The 12413-nt window shown below is 40.5% G+C and overlaps 1 non-coding gene across 1 annotated transcript; it reads left to right on the top strand.

Annotated features, from left to right (window-relative positions):
- Positions 1-9830: 9830 nt before the first annotated feature.
- On the top strand, positions 9831-9968 carry LOC119924489. The gene has a single exon (XR_005449200.1). It is a non-coding gene; the product is annotated as a small nucleolar RNA SNORA7 (small nucleolar RNA).
- Positions 9969-12413: the final 2445 nt, after the last annotated feature.

Genomic DNA, 12413 nt, shown 5'->3' on the forward strand with positions numbered 1-12413 from the left:
GTAATGGGAAGCAGCATAGCTTAGTGGATAGAGCATGGGCCTAAGAGTCAGAACGTCATGGGTTCTAATTCTGACTCCACCACTTGTCTGCTGTGTGATCTTGGGCAAGTCATTTCACTTCTTTGGGCCTCAGTTACTTCATCTATAAAATAGGGATAGAGATGGTGAGCCCCATGTGGGACAGGGACTGTGTCCAACCTGATTTGCTTGTATCTACCGCAGAGTTTAGTACAGTGCTTGGCACATAGTAAGTGCTAAACAACTACCACAATTATCATCATTATTAGTGCATATTTTGTACTTCCCAAGCACTTAGTACAGTGCTCTGCACACAGTAAGCACTCAATAAATACGATTGATTGATTAATTGATTAATATTTAAAAATGACCTTCCAGTGCTTATGAAGGACAGCTTATTAGGCTGTTGAAAGACAAAAACTAATGTACACATGGTGTTGGCATTGTTTGGTGTTTAGGTGGTAGACTGTGAGCCCATTGTTGGGTAGGGACCATCTCTATATGTTGCCAAATTGTACTTCCCAAGCGCTTAGTACAGTGCTCTGCACACAGTAAGCGCTCAATAAATACGATTGAATGAATGAATGAAATGGTAGATTTTCACGTTTATTGACAGTCCACAATTTCCTAAGTGCTGTACAAACCTAGTGTCCTTCTCTAGGAATTGGCACACAAATACCATTGTTGTTATTATTATTATTATTATTACCCTCACTTCTCCCCAAATGTCATGACTAATGGTTTCAAAATTAAGGTTTGGCAACTTTGGGCAGTAGTAATAACATTTACTGAGGAGTTAATAATAATAATTAAGGTATTTAAGCATCTACTATGTGCCAGTCACTGTACAAAGCGCTGGGGTGGATACAAGGAAATCAGGTTGCACATAGTTCATGTCTCTCATGGGGCTTACAGCCTTAATCCTCATTTTACAGATGAGGTAACTGAGGCACAGGGAAGTTAAGTGACTTGCTCAAGGCCACACAGCAGACAAGAGGCAGAGTAGGGATTAGAACCTATGACCATCTGAATCCCAGGCCCATGCTCTATCCACTATGCCATACTGCTTCCAATGGGTTAATGAAGCAGCGTGCTTAGTGGATAAAAGCACAGGCCTCGGAGTCAGAAAGATCTGGGTTCTAATCCCGACTCTACCACATATATGCTGTGTGACCTTGCGCAAGTCACTTCAGTTCCTTTGGCCTCAGTTACTTCATCTGTAAAATGGGGGTAAGAGTGTGAGCTCTATGTGGGACAGGGGCTGTGTCTGGCCCGATCAACTTGTATTTATCTTAGTGCTTAGACCAGTGCTTAATAAGTACTTAACAAGTACCATTATTATTATAATTGTCATTATTATTGTCGCTACCACATGCAATGCACTGTACTAAGTGTTTGGGGTGTGCAACAGAAGCAGGACGGTTCAAATACTTAGTCTTTAGGGATGTGACAGCCTCTGCACCCAGCTAGATAAAATTATGTCCTAGGCCTTGTCAACACAAATAGTATTTGAGATTTCATATTCACTTTCCTTTGAATTAGGTTCTTGGTTTTCTACATTAAAGAAATGACATTTTGATGAATATGCACGATCTTTTTATGTATGACTGACAGGTGGCTAAGCCCTAAATCAGTGAAATTTTAAAACATTACTGAAACCCTTGCTGTACAAAAGAAGCGAAGTGTACTTCGGGAGCTACAACATAGTTTGCAACCTAATCGTAGTGCGTGTCCGAACATGCTAAAATGATTTTTCTCCCTGGAAAGTGAAATCAAAAAAGGGATATATTTTAGGCATATACTAGTTTCTTCGATTGAGAAGGAATGTTAAAGCAGTATTCAGATTTCCAAAAATCAAGTGTCCAAAATGGGGACACAGCCACTCTCCAGAGCGAGCACCGGGTGTTATCTTATATTGACATTCAATTCAGCTTTTCCTGGATATCTTCAGGATGGCTGTCTGTCTGTGTGGTGCTGCTACCTCCCAGTCTCTGCAGCAGGACAGAAAGATGTCCTAAAGCTGTCGAGGGAAATCTAGTCCAAACATCATCATCAATCGTATTTATTGAGCGCTTACTGTGTGCAGAGCACTGTACTAAGTGCTTGGGAAGTACAAATTGGCAACATATAGAGAAAGCCCCTACCTAACAGTGGGCTCACAGTCTAAAACATGAATCAAAGCAACTCAGGTGCTGCAAACACTGAAAATCAAAAGGCTCTACAACTACTCCTGGCTGTAAAAAACTGTGCTCCAGCCCGCACATATAATGTTTCAACACACATATCTCTATAATTTCCAATTTTTATTTTTGCATGCTTCCAGGAATGTTTTTCAATATACAAAAACACCCCCCTACCAACCATGATTTCAGGATTGCACACTCCTGGTAGTTTTGACTTGATTAAGATTCCTCAGTGATTTTGTTCCCCAAGAATGAAGCTGGGAGCTCTGAACAGCTGTTTGGTGTATTCATACTGAACAATGAAAAGGTCTTAATAATAATAATAATAATGATGGCATTTGTTAAGCGCTTACTATTCTATTTATTTTATTTTGTTAGTATGTTTGGTTTTGTTCTCTGTCTCCCCCTTCTAGACTGTGAGCCCGTTGTTGGGTAGGGACTGTCTTTATGTGTTGCCGACTTGTACTTCCCAAGCGCTTAGTACAGTGCTCTGCACACAGTAAGCGCTCAATAAATATCATCATCATCAATCGTATTTATTGATTTTTGTAAATTTATTGATTTTTGTAAATATGATTGATTGATTGATTGTAAAGCACTGTTCTAAGCGCTGGGGAGGTTACAAGGTGATCAACTTGTCCCACGTGTTGCTCACAGTCTTAATCCCCATTTTACAGATGAGGTAACAGGCTCAGAGAAGTTAAGTGACTTGCCCAAAGTCACACAGCTGTCAAATGGCGGAGCAGGGATTTGAACCCATGACCTCTGACTCCCAAGCCCATGCTCTTTCCACTTAGTCACGCTGCTAGGAAAAAAATATTCTGAAGGGAGAAATCCTAAACCTGAAATTGCTTGAGTTTATGAGATCAGGGTGACCAGGGGAGCCTGGAATTGAATTTCCTTCACTATCACAGTCTGAAATGGAAATGTTTGCATGCAAACACTAAAGAGGGCTCATGATAAACTGTGAGCTGGAATTCTGGTATTACTTCATGTTTGTGGTCAGATCTACATCAGGAAAATTATGTGGGACTTGAAAAAAAAATGAAAAGAATCTAAGCAGAGACCATACACCTATTAATGGTTATTGCGGTCTAATTTTTAATCCAATCAGGTAGCGGTTCATTCATTCATTCATTCAATCATATTTATTGAGCGCTTAATGTGTGCAGAGCACTGTACTAAGCGCTTGGGAAGTACAAGTTGGCAACATATAGAGACGGTCCCTACCCAACAACGGGATAGTCCTGTACCCTTTGCCCTAGTTTAGCATGCTCCTTCTAGTAGTGGCCGGTTAAATACGATTGATTGATTGATTGATTGATTGATTGGAACCAAGGAAAGTAATGTGTGGTTTATGCTTCTTCACTTGTGCCTTATGACTTGGGAGCGGCATGCTTATTTATTAGCTTGACATCTAGGGATGCTGATGCTCTGCTCTTCTCCTGGTCCCCTCAACTTCACAAATCATTCTGGTCTACTTAAACTCAGGGGTCTGCCCTGAGAACATCCAGGTTTAGCAGTGAGACAGCAGGATTAGGAGGTGGGAACTCAAATACTTATTATAAACAGGGTGGCGTGATTCTACTGGGGTTTGGAGATAGACTGGAGTTGAACGAGGTGATTCATTCAATCGTATTTATTGAGCACTTACTGTGCGCAGAGCACTGTACTAAGTGCTTGGGAAGTACAGGTTGTGATGACCCCATATTCACTGTGGCTAAAGATGAACTATCTACTGGAGAATTCACTTGAGATTAATTTTAATGTTTGGTGTACACAAAACCTGTGTGCTATACTTACATTTTGTTGCTACAATTTTTGAATGCTTTTATTTTAATTTTTAAAGGCACTGGGAAAGCTCAGAAGGTCTGAATTCATTTATCCGAGATAACATAATGGAGGCATAAACTCAAAAATTTACAAAAAAAAGATCTTTAAAAATGTAACTACTTGACAATATCTGTGGATGAGTGCACGCTGCATGAACTAAGGGGAGATATAATTAAATTAGTTAATTTAGAGCATATGCCTATGTCTTCCATGGTTACATTAGGGGATATTTGCTGCCTTCAAGCCATTAACGTCAATTTAGAACTGACAAAGGAAAGCAATGGATGATGTAAGATGGCCAGCTTCTGATGTACAATTCAGGCCGAAAAATCTACTTGTACTTTAGATTTTCTAAACTGGTTGTTCACGTAGATCAAACTAATTGGAACATTGTCTACTGTCCTCCTCATTTTCTTCTTTCACAAATGTTTCCAAATCACAGGCAGAGTGACTCAGTGGAAAGAGCATGGGCTTGGGAGTCAGAGGTCATGGGTTTGAATCCCGGCTCTGCCACTTGTCAGCTGTGTGACCTCGGGCAAGTCACTTCACTTCTCTGGGCCTCAGTTCCCTCATCTGTAAAATGGGGACTAAGACTGTGAGCCCCACGTGGGACAAGCTTGATCACCTTGTATCTCCCCCAGCGCTTAGAATAGTGCTTGGCACAAAGTAAGCGCTTAGCAAATACCGCCATTATTATTATTATTATAAATTGTGGCATAATTGTGTGTGTGTGTGTGTGTGTGTGTGTGTGTGTGTATTCTATTTATCTTATTGTGTTAGTATGTTTGGTTTTGTTCTCTGTCTCCCCCTTTTAGACTGTGAGCCCACTGTTGGGTAGAGACTGTCTCTATATGTTGCCAACTTGTACTTCCCAAGTGCTTAGTACAGTGCTCTGCACACAGTAAGCGCTCAATAAATACGATTGATTGATGGATTGATTGTGTGTGTGCACATGTGTGCTTGTGTGTGCCTTTTCAGTTCCCATACAGCAACCGCTTGGGTACCTGCAGTTAGCTATTGTCCTCACATGTCCCACATAGTAGTGGAGCTTTGTTCTCTGATCACTTAATGCTGATGAGCTGACTTAATTGTTGGTCATCTTATCATCCAGTTTAATTTTAAATATGGTCTGTAGACATCACTTATGAAGCTGCTTCAGCTGTGTCTTCTTTAGTAATTCCAAGTTTCACAGAAATGCAGAAGATTGGAGTCTACTGCTGTCTTTTAGACCTTCAGCTTGGCAGAGCTAAAAACAGATAGATCTGAAGTAGGCCAAATCCACTGACACAACAAGGAATCGGTCAATCAGTGGTATTTACTGAGCAATTATTATGAGCAAAGCATAACACAAAGGGACTATCCATATCTGAAAATAATGTGAGAGAGTGAATTGATTCCTCTTGGTTCTCTTCAGGTGAATATGCATGTATAGCCTAGAGAAAAGTGCATGTTCCTGGGAATCAAAGGACCTGAGTTCTATTCCTGGCTCTGCCAATTGCTTGCCGTGTGACCTTGGGTAAATTACTTAACTTCTCTGTGCCTCAGTTTCCTCAACTCTAAAATGGGGCTTAAATACCTGTTCCCCCTCCTTCCTAGACTGTGAGTGCCATATGGTATAGCGGCTGTATCCAACGTGATTATCTTGAATCTACCCCCAGGTTTAGAACAACGCCTGACACATGGTAAGCACTTAAAATATAATAATAATTAATAATAAGGAGAAGAATGCGTGGAGCGGATCTCAGTATTAGTAGTGTCACCTTCAATGCTACAGACAGTTGCCAATTTGTACTTTCCAAGCGCTTTGTACAGTGCTCTGCACACAGTAAGTGCTCAATAAATATGATTAAATGAATGAATGAATTAATTAATTAATATATAGAGAGAGAGATTGTGACAATTTTTTATTGTGTTGAACAAATGTAAATCTTCCACTCACTCTGTTTTAACAATGAATTTCAGAATGCAGGAGACACTCCCACTGATGATTTAACTAGCTTGTTAGTCTGAAATCTCCCACTTGTTTTGAGCCAAAAAAAGAATTTTTCTTAAAACAATGCCTGAACCTTAAGTATCTCTGCCAAGTGCTTAATGTGGTGCTCTGTATGTATGTAGGGGCTCAAATAATGTTATGGATTTATTTACTGATTTAAATAACTAAACACATGTACCAATTTGCCTTAGACAGCCATAAAAGTCAACTTTGATATGTCATAAATTGTTAATTCTGGCCCATAAAATATTTTTGGGAAGTTAGGAGAGAGTTTTGACTTCTCTGGAATAATAATGAAAGTCTGCCTGTAACTTTATCCAGAAAGCTTTCTTTTGAGAGTTCTATACCTTTTCATCCACTAAAGAATATAATAGTAATGACAATAATGATAACAATAATATTTAAAGATTAACTATGTACCAATCACTGTACTAAACTCTGAGATAGATACAAGATTATGGTCTCTGTCTCACATGGGGTTTGGAGATTAAGTAAGAGGGAGAACTGGTATTGAATCCCCATTTTACAGTTGAGGAAACTGAAGCCCGGATAAATTAAGTGACTTGCCCAAGGTCACAAAGCAGGCAACTAAGAACATAACAAATAACAATTATTGGTTCATTCTAATGTTCTATCCAGCCCAGTATTCTGCCACTGAAAGTGACAATGGGATGTTTAGGGAGATGGTATGCTGGTTGCAGTTCTTGACAAATCATAATATTTAGGGATGTACTATATTCTACACCTAAACATGCCCCTCTTAACCCCATCATCTCATTAGCCCTCTGTGGGTAGATTGTCCTTGAATTTATTCAAACCTCTCATGAATTTACTAATACTTTCCAAGTAAATTCCAAGTTATTTCAAACATTCTTATTCTTTCACATGTCAAGGATTAACAAAATCTCGAATAGTAAAGTTTTTGCATGGAAGTTGATTCTTAGTGGGGCTAATTTGCTTCTGAAGTGGTTTTTAGCCACATTCACCCAAGATGCCTTAGAAATGATTTTTATTCCTGGAAACTATCTGTTTAAGGACTTACTATGTGCTACAAACACTGAACTAACTGCTACGGTAAAGTATAGGCAGATCAGCATGGCTTAGTGGCAAGAGCCTGGGCTTGGGAGTCAGAAGTTGTGGGTTCTAATCCCACTCCACCACTTGCCTGCTGTGTGACCTTGGGCAAATCACTTCACTTCTCTGGGCCTCAGTGACCTCATCTGTAAAATGGGAATTGAGAGGGTGAGCCCCACGAGGGACAATCTGATTTACCTTGTATCTACTCCAGCAATTAGAGCAGTGCTTGGCACATAGTAAGCACTGAAGAAATACCATCATTATTATTATCAGACCCAATCCCTGTCCTACAAGGGGCCCACAGTCCAAGTAGGAGGCAGAACAGGTATGTAATCCCCATTTTACAGATGAGGAAAATGAGAAGCATTGAGAAAATAGACGTATGCTGAAGGTCATTGAGCAAGTAAGTTGCCCATGCTCTTTCCATGAGGTCCCTCCACTACCCTGGCATTATGAAAATTTGTTCTTCCTGTTTCAGAGAAGCAGCGTGGCTCATTGGAAAGAGCCTGGGCTTTGGAGTCGGAGTTCATGGGTTCAAATCCCGGCTCTGCCAATTGTCAGCTGTGTGACTTTGGGCAAGTCACTTAACTTCTCTGTGCCTCAGTTACCTCATCTGTAAAATGGGGGTTAAGACTGTGAGCCCCACGCGGGTCAACCTGATCACCTTGTAACCTCCCCAGCGCTTAGAATAGTGCTTTGCACATAGTAAGCGCTTAATAAATGCCATTATTATTATTATAATGCTCTTGGTAGAGAATGACAGAAATTTATGCATGGTTATTAGGACATAAACGGCTCTGGGGCACCAAAGTACCTACCTGGCAGATTCTTTTATATAATAGAGCCCAATTAATGAAGTGGAGACCTAGAAAGGGTGATAATAAGTATTTTTTCTGAACAGCACATCTGCCGTTTAAACCATCAGAGAGAGGACTGGGATGTCTGAGACAAGGAGAGGATCGTGATCATTCTCCCAAGTGCCTACTCTAATCCCTGTTCACAGGAAGTGTAGGTCACTGGGTCAATTTTAGTCTCTCCCTCACCCACTTCCCTCTGTCTAGTCTTTCCCCTTCTTGACTGTAAGGTTGTTATGGGCAGGAAACATGCCTGATAATTCTGCTGTATTGTACTCTTCCAAGAGCTGAGTACACTGCTCTGCACATAGTAAGAGTTCATTAAATACGACTGATCGACTGATGGGGCAGTAGGGCTGGAGAGCAGAGTTGTTTTCTCTTTTGGTATGGAGCTCTCCTTCTGCTGTCATCAAGGCCCATGGCACCTGGCAATGCCCTCCCCCACTCCCCCTTCTGTGCACCACCCACTTCCCACCAGCCAATAAGAAGGCTGGAGCAGCAGAGGGATGGTACTATCTTTTCTCCCATTAAATAATAATAATAATGGTATTTGTTAAGCGCTTACTATGTTCCAGGCACTGTTCTAAGCACGGGGGTAGATACAAAGTAATCAGGTTGGACACAGTCCCTGCCCCACATGGGGCTCATAGTTTTGATACCCATCGTACAGATTAAGTAACTGAGGCACCAAGAAGTTAAGTGACTTGCCCCAGGTCACACAACAGACATGTGGCAGAGCCAGGATTAGAGCCCATGTCCTCTGACTCCCAAGCCCTTTCTCTTTCCACTAGTCCACATTGCTTCTCACTAAGCCACCCATTTTTTACCCTAAAGGAGCCCCTACTCTTCCCATGCCAAGCTCACTGTAAAAGCAGATGACTGTACTGGCACCGCCCTTGCCCAGCCTCACAGCTGCCACTCGAAAATTAACAGTGGAGGACTGCCTCTTGGTCAAATGGATTCCTGCCCCTGCATGCCCACCTCCTTCGGAGATTTTGCATTCCCCTTCGGGCACAGTGAAGTCTGGCACAGCTGCTGAACTCAGCAGAGGGAAGTTCAGCACTGCTCAGTAACTCAGGCCTTAGCGCTATTCTGGCATTTATTGTTTTCCCCAGATCTGTGTGACTGATTCTTTTGTTTTTTAATGGTATTTGTTAAATGCTTACTTTGTGCCAGACATTGTACTAAGTGCTGGGATAGGCATAAACTAAACAAGTTGGACCCAGTCTCGGTCCTGCATGGGGCTCACAATCCTAATCCCCATTTTGCAGATGAGATAACAGAAGCACAGAGAAGTGGGATGACTTGCCCAAGGTCATACAGAAAACACATGGTGGAGCTGGGATTAATAATAACAATAATGATGGCATTTGTTAAGCACTTACTAAGGTGATCAGGTTGTCCCATGTGGGGCTTACAGTCTTAATCCCCATTTTACAGATGAGGTAACTGAGGCACAGAGAAGCTAAGTCACTTGCCCAAGGTCACACAGCTGACAATTGGTGGAGCCGGGATTAGAACCCAGGTCCTCTGATTCCTAGGTCCGTGCTCTTTCCAGTAGACCACGCTGACTCATAATGGCTTACTTCGCCTCTGAAAGCTAGAAAATGAATGGATGCAATGTTCAAATCAAAGCTAGATAATGTAAGGTTAAAACAACCACCACTCATTTTGGGATCAGTTTGCAAAAGTAAAGAATTCTACTAGAGAGCTCAACACTTCTTCAAGATCTGCTCCTGTACAAGAAAAAATGGAGGTGAGGGAGGAAAAGGGAAATATAATTCACAGCATGTCTAACAAAGAGCAGTTTAGATTACATTTACTTTTGGATAGATCTAGTGTTGAAATTAGCCAAATGTGAACCAAATTATACCCCTCTCAGGGTCGCACCTGGAAAGTTTCCAGTACTCTACCAGTCTCGACTATGGGAGGGAGAGTCAAGCAGAGGCATATCCATTCCTTTCTTAGCTTGGGTAGTGGCTAGTGAGTGAAAGACAGTCTGCTACTAGTCAAAACTCACCTGTTGAGCCCCTTCCTTCCTCTCCCCCTCGTCCCCCTCTCCATCCACCCCATCTTACCTCCTTCCCTTCCCCACAGCACCTGTATATATGTATATATGTTTGTACATATTTATTACTCTATTTATTTATTTATTTATCTTGTACATATCTATTCTATTTATTTTATTTTGTTAGTATGTTTGGTTTTGTTCTCTGTCTCCCCCTTCTAGACTGTGAGCCCGCTGTTGGATAGGGACTGTCTCTATGTGTTGCCGACTTGTACTTCCCAAGTACTTAGTACAGTGCTCTGCACACAGTAAGCGCTCAATAAATACAATTGATTGATTGATTGATTGATTGTGCTGGGCAGCAGCGGCATGGGAGAGATTTGAGGGTGGAGACTCAAGTTTACTGCTCAGAAGGAGGCAATGGTAAACCACTTCCATATTTTTACCAAGAAAACTCCATGGATACAATAATAGAACAATCGAAAATGGAGGTGGGGACATTCTGGGAGTGATGTGTCCATGGTGTTGCTATGGGTCGGAGGCGATTCTATGGCATAAGACAAGAACCAAATTATAGTAAATTGGAAGCAGTGTGGCCTAATGGAAAGATCATGGATATAGGAATCAGACGGACCTGGGATCTAATCCCTGCTTTGCCTGATATATAACCTTACTCAAGTCACTTAATCTATGCCTGAGTTTCCTCACCTGTAAAATAGGGATAATCTACTTGTTCTCCCCCTATTAAACTGTAAACCCCATGTCGGATGGGGACTGTGTTAAACCTTATTATCTTATATTTCCCATAGTGTATTTTTTATGGTATTTGTTAAGCGCTTACTATGTGCCAAGTACTGTACTAAGTGCTGTGGTAAATACAAACTAATGTGGTCACACAGCACAGAAGTGGCGGAGCCATAATTAGAACCCAACTCCTCCTGGCCCACACTCTATCCACTAGGCCACGCTGAGGATATTCATTCATTCAGTTGTATTTATTAAGCACTTACTGTGTGCAGAGCATTGTACTAAGTGCTTGATTAGGTACAATACAACAATAAATAGTGACATTCCTCACCCACGATAAGCTCACAGTCTAGAGGATAGTAAGTGCTTAACAAACATGAAAATTATTATCATTTCTTCTTGAGGTGTGGTATGCTCCCCACAAGAGCCTAGCAAATATCAACCTATATCAGAACTCCAATCTGGGACCTTCTTTCCCCACTACGTAATTCTAAGTCAACATTTCCCCCTTGTTTAAACCTCAACTGGTGATTCCAAGTTCTCTGAAATTTCCCCTATCCCCATTTATCATGACCCCAGACATGATACTCCCTTGTCTGTTTGGATTCTGACTCCAACTTGTGTCCTTCAACTCCAGACTGAGGTGGCTGCCATTTTTAGATTTATCAAGCTGAACAGATTTCTTTTATATTTCAAGGAATGAATAAAAAGCCATGTAATGAACCATTCTAAAAACGAAAAAAATATATATTGTAGGTATTTTACGAGTTGAAGCATCATCCCATATGCTTATTGAAGCTACATCTCATATGTTTATTCAAATTTTAGCCCTGAAATTAAGTGGAAAGTTTTCAGTGGAAATTTCCTGGGTTTTAACCATGGGCTGCCAGTGAGTGTCAAGGGAGTAGTGCTACTTGATCTGTTTGAATCAGTTGGAAATTTAATCTGTAGCTCTAATGGTTATTTTAAAATTAAAACTCATTTAACTCTCTAAACAGTTTGTCAAGAAGCATATTTAGGGAACATGATAGTGCTTTAAATAATGTGAATTAAACTCTTCCCACTCTCAGGGCAGTAGAAAATATTTTCTCTCCGTTTGCAGAATTCATTTTTAATGAAAGAGCTAAAGACATTTGAAACTAAACAAAAACATAATTGTAATGCTCTAATTTTGTCCTCCTCTTTCCACTCAATTTTTCATGTTAGCATCTCAATGATGAATTTTCTGTTGATTAAAATGAGGGGGAAGGAGGAAGGGGAATAACATCATTAAAAAAACAAAAACAACTACTAAATTGGAAATGTTCCTAAAGGTACAACACACAAAAACAAAAATGGCAATGATGTTCCAGGCAATCATGTTTAAATGATTTCATAGTATAATATCTATTTTCTCTCCAAACAGTTCATATACTGATTCAATTCTTCCTGCAGGCAACCTCTTAATAAAATAGTGAACTAGAATTTTGGACAGAAATCATAGTCTTGCTTGACAGTTGCTATAGCAGTATCACTTATTTTTCTATTTAAAACAATTAGTTCTCTAGAAAAAAAAATCAGAATTCCACATCACCTTCACTAACATACAATAATAATAAATAATAATGTTGACATTTGTTAAGCGCTTACTATGTGCCAAGCTCGGTTTTTTTAAATGGCATTTGTTAAACCCTTACTATGTGCCAAGCACTGTTCTAAGC

This window comes from Tachyglossus aculeatus, chromosome 2 (assembly GCF_015852505.1).
Source record: "Tachyglossus aculeatus isolate mTacAcu1 chromosome 2, mTacAcu1.pri, whole genome shotgun sequence".
NCBI lineage: Eukaryota > Metazoa > Chordata > Mammalia > Monotremata > Tachyglossidae > Tachyglossus > Tachyglossus aculeatus.